The sequence below is a fragment of the Equus przewalskii genome, chromosome 12 (assembly GCF_037783145.1).
Source record: "Equus przewalskii isolate Varuska chromosome 12, EquPr2, whole genome shotgun sequence".
In the NCBI taxonomy this organism is placed as follows: Eukaryota; Metazoa; Chordata; class Mammalia; order Perissodactyla; family Equidae; genus Equus; species Equus przewalskii.
Window position 1 is genome coordinate 14,050,724 of NC_091842.1, and position 15,092 is coordinate 14,065,815.

Here is a 15,092-nt window from a genome sequence, read left to right on the forward strand (position 1 = left end):
CCTATTGAACATTTATCTTTTTCTAAAAAATATCCCAGCTACTTTGGAAGGCATAACATGGTATGCTGTTAATGTCTAGTGAGTTTCATGTGTTTCACATGTTTACTAGATACTTATAACCTCTCTCTAGTGGATTTGTTTCTCCTCTTTGGCAGTTGTGCCGAATGACCATTTACTCCTCAAGGACTGAGGTGGTTGGGAGATATCAACCTCCTTGGCCTGGTCCTGTTGACCTTCATGCTTCTAGCTTCCTTGCTGACCCCATTGGCCCTGGCTGAACACCAGGCCTCATTCTGGATCCACATATTTGACTTAATTATTACCACTTTCCCACATTGTTCTTCTCATACAGGATCCAGTTAATCCTGGAGGAAGAAAAGGAAAAGCCCTCTCAGAGTCTCAGAAGCCAAATTATCATTTCTTATAGGACTCATTATTGAAAAAAGACCCATGCCTATGGCTATGGAAAGTGCCAGGCTCTGCTGCATTTCCTTAATGGAGGACCCAGTGGCCCCACAGCATTCCCCAGAGAAGGAGTGGCATGGAACAGTTAAAACCATAGTTTTGGAATCAGACAGGGCTCAGTTTGAGATCTGATTCAAGCACTCATAGCTGAGATAACGTGGAGAGGTAATGTTCAGAAGAATTTAACACACGGCACTTAGTATGTGCTCAGTAAATGAAAAAAATAATGTGATCATTATTAGTAGTAGCAGTGGTACAGATTAATATTGGGGTGTATGGGACAACATAGTCAAGAGGAGAAGAATATTGAGTGGAAGGGGGTCTGGAGCAATTCCTTAGGAGACAATGTCCCAACTTTACAATTTTGCTAGGAAGCAAAATACTTAAGCTACCTTCCCTCCAGCTTTAGTTATGTAGGCTCTTAACCATGTCCCCCTTCTTCTGACTATAGTTTTCACCAAGTACCATAGCTTCCATCTGCCTACAAATGATGGAAGTGACAGAAACCTCAAACATCCCATTGGCTAACTGGGCCACTCATCAACTAGGCTGTAGCCGATCTGTTCAATCAGAAGGCACAGTAGGAAGATGTGAGACTCGAAGTCATTTCCGTGGGCAAAAAAGACAGTGCTAAACGACCAGAACATTGGAAACATTGAACTATACTTCCCTGTAAGATTTTCATGAGAACTTCATTTTCTAAACTTGCCTCTCAACCTCTCAAAGATTTATAATTTAGTGCTTTGATGTGAAGATAAATATGCCTGCGGTTTTAGAAATGTCAAAGTATTGCTTGAAAATGAAAATTTCAGGCTGTCAAGTTCATGGTCTACATGGGGCCATGGAACCTGTTTAGTTGATTCTTGCCATCCTATTATCTTCAGCAGTCCCCTCCTCCACTTTCATTTAGAAACAAAATTAGCCTAACCCTTCTTTACACACATTTCTTCTTGATTGCTGTCCCTGATCAGTTTAGTCATACAACTGATCAACACAGTGATAAAAATTAGCTTGCTTCAACTCTACCTCTCAAATCTGCCACCTCTCTCCGGTCCTCACTGCCCTTGTAGTTTTGTGTAACCTTGTGTAGATTAGCAGTCTAATTTTTCATACACTACACATTATCTTCCTGTCAAAGCTATTTTTTCAACGCAAATATTAACAGCATTTTTTCACTTATAACATTTCAAAGGATTCCAAATATCTATCATAGTGCTGTGCAATAGACAGCGATGATGAAAATGTTCTGTGTCTGAGCAGTTCAATATGGTAGCCAGTAGCCACATGTAGCTGCTGAACATCTCAAGAGTGACTGGTGAGGATGAGGGACAATTTAATGTTTTTTAATTTTAATTAATTTAAATTGTAATTGAAATAGCGATATTTGGTTAGGGTCATCCATATTAAATGTTGCAGATCTACGGAGTAAAATCCAAGCTGCTTAGCTTAGCACACAACGGCCTCCATCATTTGGCTCCCGACTCCTTCTCCAGTCCCGGCCACGAGTGTTCTCTGCTTGCATTTTTACTAGCAATATCAAACACCTTGCAGCTCTCCAAGCGTGCTTTACCAGAGAATGCTACTACATCTGTGCACAAACTAGTCCCTGGGTCTTAAATGTCTGCCTGCCCCAACCTTGGACATCTGCTGTCTCCTTTAGGATCTTTGAAAATAAACCTGAGACTTATCCTCCAAGGATTCTTTCTTGCCTAACCCAGGAAATCAGCACTTCTTTAGTTAGGCTATTTTTGCCTCCTGTATGTGCTTTTATTATTGCACTGATAACACCAAATTACTTACTTAGCTGCCAGTTTCTTAAGGACAAATTCATGACTTCATTTGTTTGTTTGTTTCTCCAGCACTTGATATATTGCCTGGGTTTGAATGGTCACTTATTAAATGTTTGTTGAATTAGATGTCATTGAATTATTTAATTCGCATTACGTAGACAAAAAATTTCATTATTTAACTGTTTTTTTTTTTTCTGGTTCCGTGAATATCCCCGGGACTCAGTATTAAGTAAAACACTGAGATCTCATTTTCTTAGCAATAGAAAGAGTTGGGAATGGAGTGAGATCGCTGAATAAAAAATCAGCTGCCCGTGTGTAAGATCCAGTTTCACCTGTTCAGACAGTCAGAGAATCGAAAGCCATTAAAAGTACAAAGCCTCTTTTCAAAAAGACCTTATTCAGTTGTAAGATTGTTTCTCCTACAATCACTTGCCAAATTTTAGCTGTATTTAAAATATATGTAGTGCCTGTGTTTTCAGAAAACATACATAAATTAGATCTGTCCTTTGCACAGTTTAAAATATTCTAGCAATTTCTCTATGTGGAGGGAAGCAGCTTTTAGCAAGGTCGTTCCTTTAACAGATGTTTCTATAATTAATAGACTCCGTGTGAGTATCTATGAATTCTGACAAGGAAAATGCCATGAAGTACTCTCTTATTTTTTCCTGGCTGCTCTTAAATCTAACACACAATCTTAGTCAGCTCAGTTTTGTGGCACACACCTAGACTTTATTTGCAGGGACTAAAATAGTATTCGGTGTTATAATCCAAACGGTCCGGCAGCCTCTGAAATGCAGAAATTCAAAAGTCAGAAACAAGAACAAAGCCTCATATCTGCATAGCACTTCACAGTTTACAAAGCACATTTAACTCTATTGTCTCATTTGATTGTTACAAGAATCTTTTGAAGCAAGCGGGGCATAAACCATTACCTACATTCATAAGAAAGGAAGAAAGGAACTGAGGCTCCTGTTGCAGATGTGACATGCCCAAGCTCTTAGAGCTCGCACGAAAAGGCCAGAACTCCCATCTAGTCTGACCACCAGTCCAGAGCTGTTTCTCCTGCTCACTCTGCTGCTCAGATTAGGGCTAGCCCAGGATCCCCTGGGACCAGGAGCTTGCAGTCAACACTAGTAGTCTTCCCAAAATTGTAGTTTCAAAGTGAAAGTGTGTTCTCACCATGTCATCCTGTTATTTTCTTTCTGGAATGTTGCTTCTAGTAAATGAAGGGGAAAATTGCCAGTGACAGCTTGATAACTACCCCCAGCCATGGCTGACAGAGGTTACCTTCAGCCACAAGTTGGGAAGTGGTCTCTATGGAAACCCAGGAGCGGAGCTATTTCTCAAATACGTCTGAACAGCAAGAGCTCCATTATAAACTTTGTCAGGAGTTTGGATGCACTAAAGCTTCAGTGAGGTTAGAGTGAGACCTCTGAATGGGGAAAGGGCTGTAAATAATCAAATATGTTTGGTTGCTGATGTATACCACATTGTCTGCCGTTTCAGTCTCTGATGCACTAATACCTCTTATTTACTGTCTCCTTAACTCAGAGTTTTGGTAATACCTTATAGGTAAGAGCATGTTATAATGAGGATTTTAGAAAAATTTTGTAACTAAACCTTCTTGTGTAGACTTCACATTCAAATGGGATCTACTTCATAATAAATAAGTCCTTGTGTCAAATGTAATTCATTATGAGGTTTCCCAGCATTTCATATTAATGGATCAGTGGGTCTACCAAAAGCTCCATTGAAGTAATGTGCCTTTTTGCCACGTGCCCTTCATAAGCAAGGAAATTAAGGTACTCTCTATTTTCTGCCATGTAGCCGGAATAAAAAGGGAAACATCTGGTCCATCATTCATTCAGTCTGTCCCCAAATGCCAATATCTTGCTCTACGAACATGGATTTCTCATGGCACCTCTGTGGACCTTATATTCCTAGTGAGGAGCCTGTTCTTGACTGTTCTCCAACTCTACAACTCCATGAATTAGGATTTTGCTCCACAAAAAATAAGTGGCGGATAATTGGTTAAACGCGCCCACTTGAATTCTGATGCCCTGGCAGAATGTACATACAGAATAAGACAAGATAAATTAGGGTAAAAAATAAAGCACAGTCAACTCTTAGTCATTTACGGGAGGATTATCTACAGCTTCTGTTTACTACCAACCAGATAACCTCTCTCCTTTCTGCTTTTAGACTGCTCACCTAAACCATGAATTATTGTGAATCTGAGTAGACAATATAATTTTACTTATAGATAATCAACAATTATTTATTGCCATGGAACAAACCACCCCAAAGCTCAACGACCTAAAACAACAATTTGTTATTATTTCTCACAATTTGGTGTGTCAGCTGGACGTTTCATCTGCTCCATGGGCTGTTAGCTGAAGTCACTCATTCAGTTGCGAACTTGACTGGGGTTATTAGAATGTCCACAGTGACTTCACTCACTTGTCTGGAAGCTCATACAGGGTAGCTGGAATAGCTGGTGCTTGGTGGGTCCTCTCTCTCCATCAAGGTAGCTGGGATCTTACATGGTGGTTTAAGAGAGTGAAAAGGAGGCTATGAAAACTCTTGAGGGCTATGCCCAGAACTGGCCTAGTATTATTTCCACTGCATTCTGCTGGTCAAAGCAAGTTAAAGTTCAGCTAAGATTCAAAGGGAGGAGAGACAGAGTCCACCACTCCATGGAAATGTTGCATATGCATACAGGAATAGGCTTATTTATGGCCGTCTTTGGAGACAACCTACCACAGTTTGCACTATAGTCACAACAACTTATGCAAATTTCATCCCACACCCCAAAGACCTTCAGTCTCATCCAAACAGTGCCTCAGGCTCAGGCCCAAAAGCCAGGATTTAAACCAGGTCTGGATGTGGCTAGATGTGGATGAAGCTACACAGCTATGGTTCCTCTTGATCTGGAAATTTGGAAATCAAAACAGCAACAGTAACGACAACCAAAGCAAGTTATCAGCCCCTTACCCCACACAAATATATCCGACATCATGACATAAGAATGGAGTAACCACAATAGACATATTTGTTCAGAAAGTTAGGCACGTGTTGTCAGTTCCCCCAACTATGGGGGTGAGAAATGTTCCTTGATCAGGGCCCAGTCCTGCGCTTTGAGAGTGGCTCCTTAATTCATAGTTCTCCTTTCCTCTAGGCTCTGCCCTCAAAGTCATTTTTTCCTTTTGTATAAGAAAGGGCCCATGCTTACAGCTAAGTAGTTTTCTCATCCTGCTTCTTACCAACAGGTAATGTTGGACACCCAGAGGTTCTTGTCATTTTTCACTTTTTATTTTAGTCCAAGCTGGGACTGCTAGGACAATTATTTAAAAATTTTGTAGGTTTTCTAGAAATTTTACTGTGGCCCCCAAAGCCACATCTATGATTCTCTCTGAGACACACGTCTCTCTACTTTGGGCTTATCAGGCGGATATGGGACAGCAAGATTCTTAGACACCCTATTGTCTAGCTGTGAAGCTCTACTAGCTCTGCCTTAAATCTCTCAGAAGTCTTAAAAAGAGTTCTTTCACTCTCACTCAAGGGGAGGAAAAGACGTTCACACTCTTATCGGGAGAAGTGTCATGATGCACATGGATGGGATGCAGTATTGGTGGCTATCTTTGGAAACAATATACTGAAGCTGAGTACCTGAGGGTTACTGTAAATATTCAATAACAACATGATTACCCTTGCACTCTGTTCCCAACACAGACACAGATGAAAAGAAGTTAATCTTGTTAATTTGCTGTTTTCTTGTTTAGCCTGAGGGGTGACTCAAGGATCCTAAGTACTTATAAGCTTGTTTTGCAGAAGAAAAAGAATGCCTTCCGGGAAGTCACAATCACCAGATAACTAGCTCCCAGCTGCCGTTGACACTCAGAAGTCAGACTGCCCATGGGCATATCTGGAGTGAAAGGAACGTGGATTTCCCCTTTGTTTCTCTGAAACTTCTCCTGCAAAGCTCTTAGCTCTATAAAACCCCCTGCTCTTTTCTTTTGTGAAAGTGGATTTGAGAAAACCTATCCTCTCACCTTCTCCTTTTGGCTAATTTGAATAAAACTTTCTCTATCCCCAAGCACCTGATGTCTCAGTGAGCGGCTTACTGTGCATTGGGCACCAACCTGAGAGTAAGAGGTTTGACATCAATACCACAGAGCTGAAAGGGACCTTAGAGATCATCTGATCCTACTCATTTCAGACCAAAATCAACCCACTTTAGAGATTACAAAACCTAATACTGCAGCATCACGTCAAAATGAGGTCTCTCAGAAATCTTTCTCCTCCAATATACAAAAAAAAAAAAAAAAAAAAAAGACATCCATACTCCAACAGACAACATCCAAACACAACACAAGGTCAGAGGGATCCATGCAGCCATACGATGGATGGTGGAGAGGCTGGAGGCTCCCTCAGAGGAGGTGGAATAGGGTAAGAGAAATCTTTGCTCCCTCCCCTAAAGACTGTGATCAGGACCACGGGAGGCTTCCTAGAGGGAAGGATCGGGGGACGTTCATTCATGGGAACTTCAAGAACTCCCAAGGGCCCTTGCAGCCTAGAGGGAAGCCCTCTACTGGAGCGAAAGCTTTCCCTAGGGTAAACTTACCAAGCAAATACCCCAAGAGAGTAGAGCAAGAAAGCCCCAAGAGTATGCAGGAGAAAGGACCCCATCTCCCACTGCCAGGCACAGCTCCACTGTCTGGGATCTCAGCTGAAAGCGGAGGGCTCAGAATATGCGGCTCTCAACCCCCACCCAGGGGTGATAAGTGGTAACTGCCACCAAATAATATCAGGATGTATAAGAACTGAGCCACTGCTTGTAACAATATCAAACACTATATTAGATCTCCAGACCAGAGAGAAAATGACAAGTACCCAGAAATTAGTTCTGAGGATGAAGAAATACGTAATCTAAATGACAAAGAATTCAAAACAGCTATCATCAAAAAACTCAAAGAAGTAAAAGAGAATGTAGAGAAACAATTCAACGAGTTCAAGAACTACTGCACAAAAGAGACTGGAACTATAAAGAAGAATCAATCCAAAATATTAGAAATGAAAGACACAGTGGGAGAAATAAAACAAAATATGGATTCCTTGAACACTCAAGAGGACACCATAGAGGAGCGTATCAGTATAATCGAATATAGACGTGTTGAAATGCTCCAGATAAAGGAGGAGAGAGAACTAAGACTAAAAAGAAATGAAGAAAGTCTCTGAGAAATATCCAATTCAATTAGGAAATACAACATAAGAATTATAGGTGTTCAAGAAGGAGAAGAGAAGGAGAATGGAGCAGAAAGCTTGTTCAAAGAAATAATAGCAGAGACCTTCCCAAACTTAGGGAAGAAAATCCATGTGGAAGAGGCTGCCAGATCTTCAAAATATGTTAATGTAAAAAGACCTACTGCAAGGCATACAGTAGTGAAACTGGCAAAATTGAATGACAAAGAAAGACTGCTAAGGGCAGCAAGGCAGAAGAAAATAACCTACAAAGGAACCCCCATCAAGTTTTCAGTGGATTTCTCTGCAGAAACCTTACAGGCTAGGAGAGACTGGAATGACGTATTCAAATCATTGAAGGACAAAAACTTTCAGCCAAGAATACTCTATCCAGTGAATATATCCTTCAGATTTGATGGAGAAATAAAAACTTTCCCAGACAAATGTAACCTAAGGGAGTTCATAGCCATGAGACACCCGCCCCCCCACCCCTGCCACAAGAATCCTCAAGAAGGGCCTCATACCTGAAATAAAAGGGGGATAAGATATTATAAAGCACAGAGCAAGGAGTTAAATAGGTAGATAGAATCAGAGCAGGATAACAAATACTCAAGTATAGCATTAAAGGCAAAGGGAAGGAAAACACCAAAAACAAAGATAATCTTGTCATTTTAAACACAAACTCATAACACAAGATGGAATAAGATGTGAGAAAAACAACTTAGGAGGGGAACAGGAAAGGGACTGAATCAGTTTGGTCTAAGGAAATTAGAAGCCATCAGAAAAGGGACTGTCATATCCACGAGATCATGAATATAAACTTCAGGGTAACCACTAAACAAAAAATCAGAACAGAGACACAAATAATAAGGAGAAAACAAAGAAACACAACATTAAAAACTATACAACTCGATTGGTAGACCAAAATACACAGGAGGAGAAACAAAGGAAATGCAGGAGAACCAGAAAACAAGTGATAAAATGGCAGCATTAAGCCCTCAGATATCGATAATCACCCTGAATGTAAATGGATTGAATTCTCCAATAAAAAGACACAGAGTGGTGAGATAGAGTAAGGAACAAAACCCAATAATATGCTGCCCCCAGGAAACACATCTCAGCTCCAATGACAAACACAGGCTCAGAGTGAAGGGATGGAAGACGATACTGCAAGCTAATGGAAAACAAAAGAAAGCAGGTGTTGCAATACTTATATCAGACAAAGTAGACTTCAAGATAAGGTAGGTAAGGGGAGACAAAGAGGAGCAGTATATAATGATCAAAGGGACACTCCACTAAGAAGAAATAACACTTATAAATATCTATACACCCAACACAGAAGCACCAAAGTACATAAAGCAACCATTAACAAACCTAAAAGAAGACATTAATAATAACACAATAATAGTAAGGGAGCTCAACATGCCACTCACATCAATGGATAGATCATCCAGACAGAAAATCACCAAGGAAACAGTAGAATTAAATGAAAAGCTAGGCCAGATAGACTTAATAGACATATAGAACACTCCAATCAAAAACAGCACGATACACATTCTTCTCAAGTACACACAGAACATTCTCAAGAATAGACTGTATGTTGGGAAACAAGGCAAACCTCAATAAATTTAAGAAGATTGAAATAACAACAAGCATCTTTTCTGATCACAATGCTATAAAGCTGGAAATTAATTACAAGAAAAAACCTGAGAAAAGCACAAAGGTGTGTAGACTAAACAACACACCATTGAATGAGCAATGTGTCATTGAAGAAATTAAAGGAGAAATCAAAAAATATCTGGAGACAAATGAAAACGAAAACATATCATACCAACGCATATGGGATGCAGCAAAAGTGCTACTAAGAGGGACAGTCATGGCAATACAGGGTCACCTTAAGAAACAAGAAAAAACCCAAATAAGCAATTTCAAACTACACCTAACTGAATTAGAAAAAGAACAAACAAAGCCCAAAGTCAGCAGAAGGAGAGAAATAATAAAAATCAGAGCAGAAATTAATGCTATTGGAACAAAAAAGGCAGTAGAAAGGATCAATGAAACAAAGAGCTGGTTCTTTGAGAAGATAAATACAATTGACAAATCCCTAGCCAGTCTTACAAAGAAAAAGAGAGAGAAAGCTAAGATAAATAAAATTAGAAATGAAAGAGGAGAAATAACAACAGACACCACAGAAATACAACAGATTATATAAGAGAATACTACGAAAAACTATATGCCAACAAAATAGAGAATCTATAGGGAATGGATAAATTCTTAGACTCTTACAACCTCCCAAAGCTGAATCAAGAAGAAATAGGGAATCTGAATAGCTCAATCACAAGGAAAGAGATTGAAACAGTAATCAAAAACATCCCCAAGAATAAAACCCCGGGACCAGATGGCTTCCCTGGGGAATTCTATCAAACTTTCAGAGAAGATTTAATACCTATCCTTCTCAAGCTATTCCAAAAAATTAGGGAAGATGGAACGCTTCCTAACACATTCTACGAGGCCAGCTTCACTCTGATACCAAAGCCTGACAAAGGACAGCACAAAAAAAGAGAACTACAGGCCGTTATCACTGATGAACATAGATGCAAAAATCCCCAACAGAATATTGGCAACCTGAATACAGCAATACATCAAAAAGATCATACATCATGAACAAGTGGGATTTATTCCAGGGACATAGGGATGGTTCAACATCTGCAAATCAATCAATGTGATACACCACATTAACAAAATGAGGAATAAAAACCAAATGATCATCTCAACAGATGTAGAGAAAGCATTTGACAAGATCCAACAGCCATTTATGATAAAAACTCTTAACAAAATGGGGATAAAAGGAAACTACCTCAACATAATAAAGCCCACATATGACAAACCCACAGCTAACATCATACTCAATGGGGAAAAACTGAATTCCAGCCCTCTGAGAACAGGAACAAGACAAGGATGCCCACTATCACCACTCTTCTTCAATATAGTACCAGAGTTTTTGGCCAGAGCAATTAGGTAAGAGAAAGGAATAAAAGGAATCCAAATATGGATTGAAGAAGTGAAACCCTCACTATATGCAGATGACATGATCTTATATATAGAAAACTCTAAAGAATCCATCAGAAAACTATTAGAAATAATTAACAACTAAAGTAAAGTTGCAGGGTACAAAATCAACTTACAAAAATCACTTGCATTTCTATACTCTAATAACGAACTTACAGAAAGGGAACTCAAGAATACAATTCCATTTACAATTGCAAATAAAAGAATAAAGTACCTAGGAATAAATTTAACTAAGGAGGCAAAGGACTTATGCAATGAAAACTATAAGACATTATTGAAAGAAATAGATAATGACATAAAGAGATGGAAAGAGATTCCATGCACATGGATTGGAAGAATAAACATAGTTAAAATGTCCATACTACCCAAAGCAATCTACAGAGTCAGTGCAATCCCAATCAGAATCCCAATGACATTGCTCTCAGAAATAGAGCAAAGAATCCTGAAATTCATATTGGGCAACCAAAGACCTCAAATTGCTAAAGCAATACTGAGAAAATAAACAAAGCTGGAGGCATCACAATCCCTGACTTCAAAATGTGCTCCAAAGCCATAGTGATCAAAACAGCATGGTACTGATACAAAAACAGGCACATAGATCAACGGAACAGAACCGAAAACCCAGAAAGAAAACCACACATATATGGACAGCTAATCTTCGACAAAGATGCCAAGAACATACAATGGAGAAAAGACAGTTTCTTCAATAAATGGTGCTGGGAAATCTGGACAGCCACATGCCAAAGAATGAAAGCAGACCATTATCTCACACCATACACAAAAATAAACTCAAAATGGATCAAAGGCTTGAAGAGAAGTCCTGAAACCATAAAACTTCTGGAAGATAATATAGGTAGTACAGTCTGTGACATCAAACTTAAAAGGATCTTTTTGAGTACCGTGTCTTCTCAGACAAGGGAAACAAAAGAAAAAATAAACAAGTGGGCATTCATTAGACTAGTTTCTGCAGGGCAAAAGAAACTAGTGTCAAAACAAAGAGACAACCAATTTGGAGAAAATTTTTGCAAATCATATATCTGATAAGGGGTTAAGCTCCAGAATATATAAGGAATTCACACAACTGAACAACAAAAAACCAAACAGCCCATTAAAAAATGGGCAGAGGAATATTATCTGGAGACAAATGAAAATGAGAACACAACATACCAAATCATTTGGGATGCAGCAAAAGCAGTCCTAAGAGGGAAATTCATCTCAATACAGGCTCACCTCACTAAACAAGAAAAAGCTCACATAAGCAACCTCAAACGACACCTAACAGAACTAGAAAAAGAAGAACAAACAAAGCCCAGAGTCAGTAGAAGAAGGGAAATAATAAAAATAAGAGCAGAAATAAACGATATTGAAACAAAAAAGACAATAGAAAGGACCAATGAAACAAAGAGTTGGTTCTTCGAAAGAATTAACAAAATTGACAAACCCTTAGCCAGACTCACCAAGAAAAGAAGAGAGAAATCGCAAATAAATAAAATTAGGAATGAGAGAGGAGAAATCACAACAGATACCAATGAAATACAAGAGGTCATAAGAGAATACTATGAAAAACTATGCCAACAAATTGAACAACCTGGAAGAAATGGACAAATTCCTAGACTCCTACAATCTCCCCAAACTGAATCAGGAAGAACTGGAGAATCTGATTAGGCCAATCACAAGTAAGGAAATAGAAACGGTAATCAAAAACCTCCCCAAAAATAAGAGTCCAGGACCAGACAGCTTCTCTGGAGAATTCTACCAAACATTCAAAGAAGACTTAATACCTATTCTTCTCAAACTGTTCCAGAAAATTGAGAAAGATGGAGTACTCCCTAACACATTCTATGAAGCCAACATCACTCTGATCCCCAACCCTGACAAGGACAACACAAAGAAGGAGAACTACAGGCCGATATCACTGATGAACATAGATGCAAAAATCCTCAACAAAATTTTGGCAAACCGAATACAGCAATACATCAAAAAGATTATACACCATGATCAAGTGGGATTTATACCAGGGACACAGGGATGGTTCAACATCTGCAAGTCAATCAACGTGATACACTACATCAACAAAATGAAAAACAAAAACCACATGATCATCTCAATAGATGCAGAGAAAGCATTTGACAAGATCCAACACCCATTTATGATAAAAACCCTCAATAAAATGGGTATAGAAGGAAAGTACCTCAACATAATAAAGGCCATATATGACAGACCCACAGCCAACATCATACTCAATGGACAAAAACTGAAAGCCATCCCTCTGAGGACAGGAACAAGACAAGGGTGCCCACTTTCACCACTCCTATTCAACATAGTACTGGAGGTGCTGGCCAGAGCAATTCGGCAGGAAAAAGAAATAAAAGGAATCCAAATAGGTAACAAAGAAGTAAAACTCTCGCTGTTTGCAGACGACATGATCTTATATATAGAAAACCCCAAAGAATCCATAGAAAAACTATTAGAAATAATCAACAACTACAGCAAAGTAGCAGGGTATAAAATTAACGTGCATAAATCACTAGCATTTCTATACACTAACAATGAACTAACAGAAAAAGAACTCAAGAACTCAATCCCATTCACAATCACAACGAAAAGAATAAAATACCTTGGGATAAACTTAACCAAGGAAGTGAAGGATCTATACAATGAAAACTACAAGACTTTCTTGAAAGAAATTGACGATGACATAAAGAGATGGAAAGACATTCCATGCACATGGATTGGAAGAATAAACATAGTTAAAATGTCCATACTACCTAAAGCAATCTACAGATTCAATGCTATCCCAATCAGAATCCCAAGAACATTCTTCACAGAAATTGAACAAACAATCCTAAAATTCATATGGGGCAACAAAAGACTGTGAATTGCTAAAGCAATCCTGAGCAAGAAAAACAAAGCCGGTGGAATCACAATCCCTGATTTCAAAACATACAACAAAGCTACAGTGATCAAAACAGCATGGTACTGGTACAAAAACAGGTCCACAGATCAATGGAACAGAATTGAAAGCCCAGAGATAAAACCACACATCTATGGACAGCTAATCTTCGACAAAGGAGCAGAGGGCCTACAATGGAGAAAAGAAAGTCTCTTTAACAAATGGTGCTGGGAAAACTGGACAGCCACATGCAAAAGATTAAAAATTGACCATTCTTTTTCACCACACACCAAAATAAACTCAAAATGGATCAAAGACTAAAGATTAGGCCTGAGACAATAAGTCTTTTGGAAGAGAATATAGGCAGTACACTCTTTGACATCAGTTTCAAAAGAATCTTTTCAGACACTATAACTCCTCAGTTGAGGGAAACAATAGAAAGAATAAACAAATGGGACTTCATCAGACTAAAGAGCTTCTTCAAGGCAAGGGAAAACAGGATTGAAACAAAAAAAACAGCTCACTAATTGGGAAAAAATATTTACAAGCCACTTATCCGACAAAGGGTTAATCTCCATAATATACAAAGAACTCACACTGCTTAACAACAAAAAAACAAACAACCCGATCAAAAAATGGGCAGAGGACATGAACAGACATTTCTCAAAAGAAGATATGAATATGGCCAAGAGACACATGAAAAGATGTTCATCATCGCTAATCATCAGGGAAATGCAAATCAAAACTACACTAAGATATCACCTTACACCCGTTAGATTGGCAAAAACATCCAAAACCAAGAGCGACAAATGTTGGAGAGGTTGTGGAGAAAAAGGAACCCTCATACACTGTTGGTGGGATTGCAAACTGGTACAGCCACTATGGAAAACAGTATGGAGATTTCTCAAAAAGCTAAAAATAGAAATACCCTATGACGCAGCCATCCCATTACTGGGTATCTATCCTAAGAACCTGAAATCAGAAATCTCAAGAGTCCGTTGCACCCCTATGTTCATTGCAGCATTATTTACAATAGCCAAGACGTGGAACCAACCTACATGCCCAGAAACTGATGATTGGATAAAGAAGATGTGGTATATATACACAATGGAATACTACTCAGCCATAAAAAATAAAAATTGGCCCATTCACAACAACGTGGATGGACCTCGAGGGTATTATGTTAAGCGAAATAAGCCAGTCAGAGAAAGACGAACTCTATATGACTCCACTCATAGGTGGAAGTTAGTATATTGATAAGGAGATCTGATCGGTGGTTACCAGGGAAAAGGGGGGGGGGTGGGAGGAGGGCACAAAGGGGGAAGTGGTGTACCCACAACATGACTAACAAAAATGTACAACTGAAATCTCACAAGGTTGTAATCTATCATAACATTAATAAAAAAAAAAAATGGCAGAGGATGTGAACAGACATTTTTCCAAATAAGATATACAGATGGCCAATAAACACATGAAAACATGTTTGACATCACTAATCATCAGGGAAACACAAATCAAAACTACACTAAGATACCACCTTATACCTGTTAAAATGGCTGTAATCACTAAGACTAAAAATAACAAATTTTGGAGAGGGTGTGGAGAAAAGGGAACCCTCATACACTGCTGGTGTG

General features: G+C 38.9%; 1 long non-coding RNA gene across 1 annotated transcript in view; it reads right to left on the reverse strand.

Moving 5' to 3' along the window:
- Positions 1 to 2,958: 2,958 nt before the first annotated feature.
- Positions 2,959 to 15,092, reverse strand: part of LOC103549933 (uncharacterized) — a 34,610-nt gene continuing 22,476 nt past the window's right edge. Inside the window, exons 5-6 of the long non-coding RNA XR_011524977.1 lie at positions 4,602 to 4,793; positions 2,959 to 3,041 (exon numbers count right to left, since the gene is read on the reverse strand). This is a non-coding gene — a long non-coding RNA (uncharacterized lncRNA). The remainder of the gene's footprint in view (positions 3,042 to 4,601; positions 4,794 to 15,092) is intronic.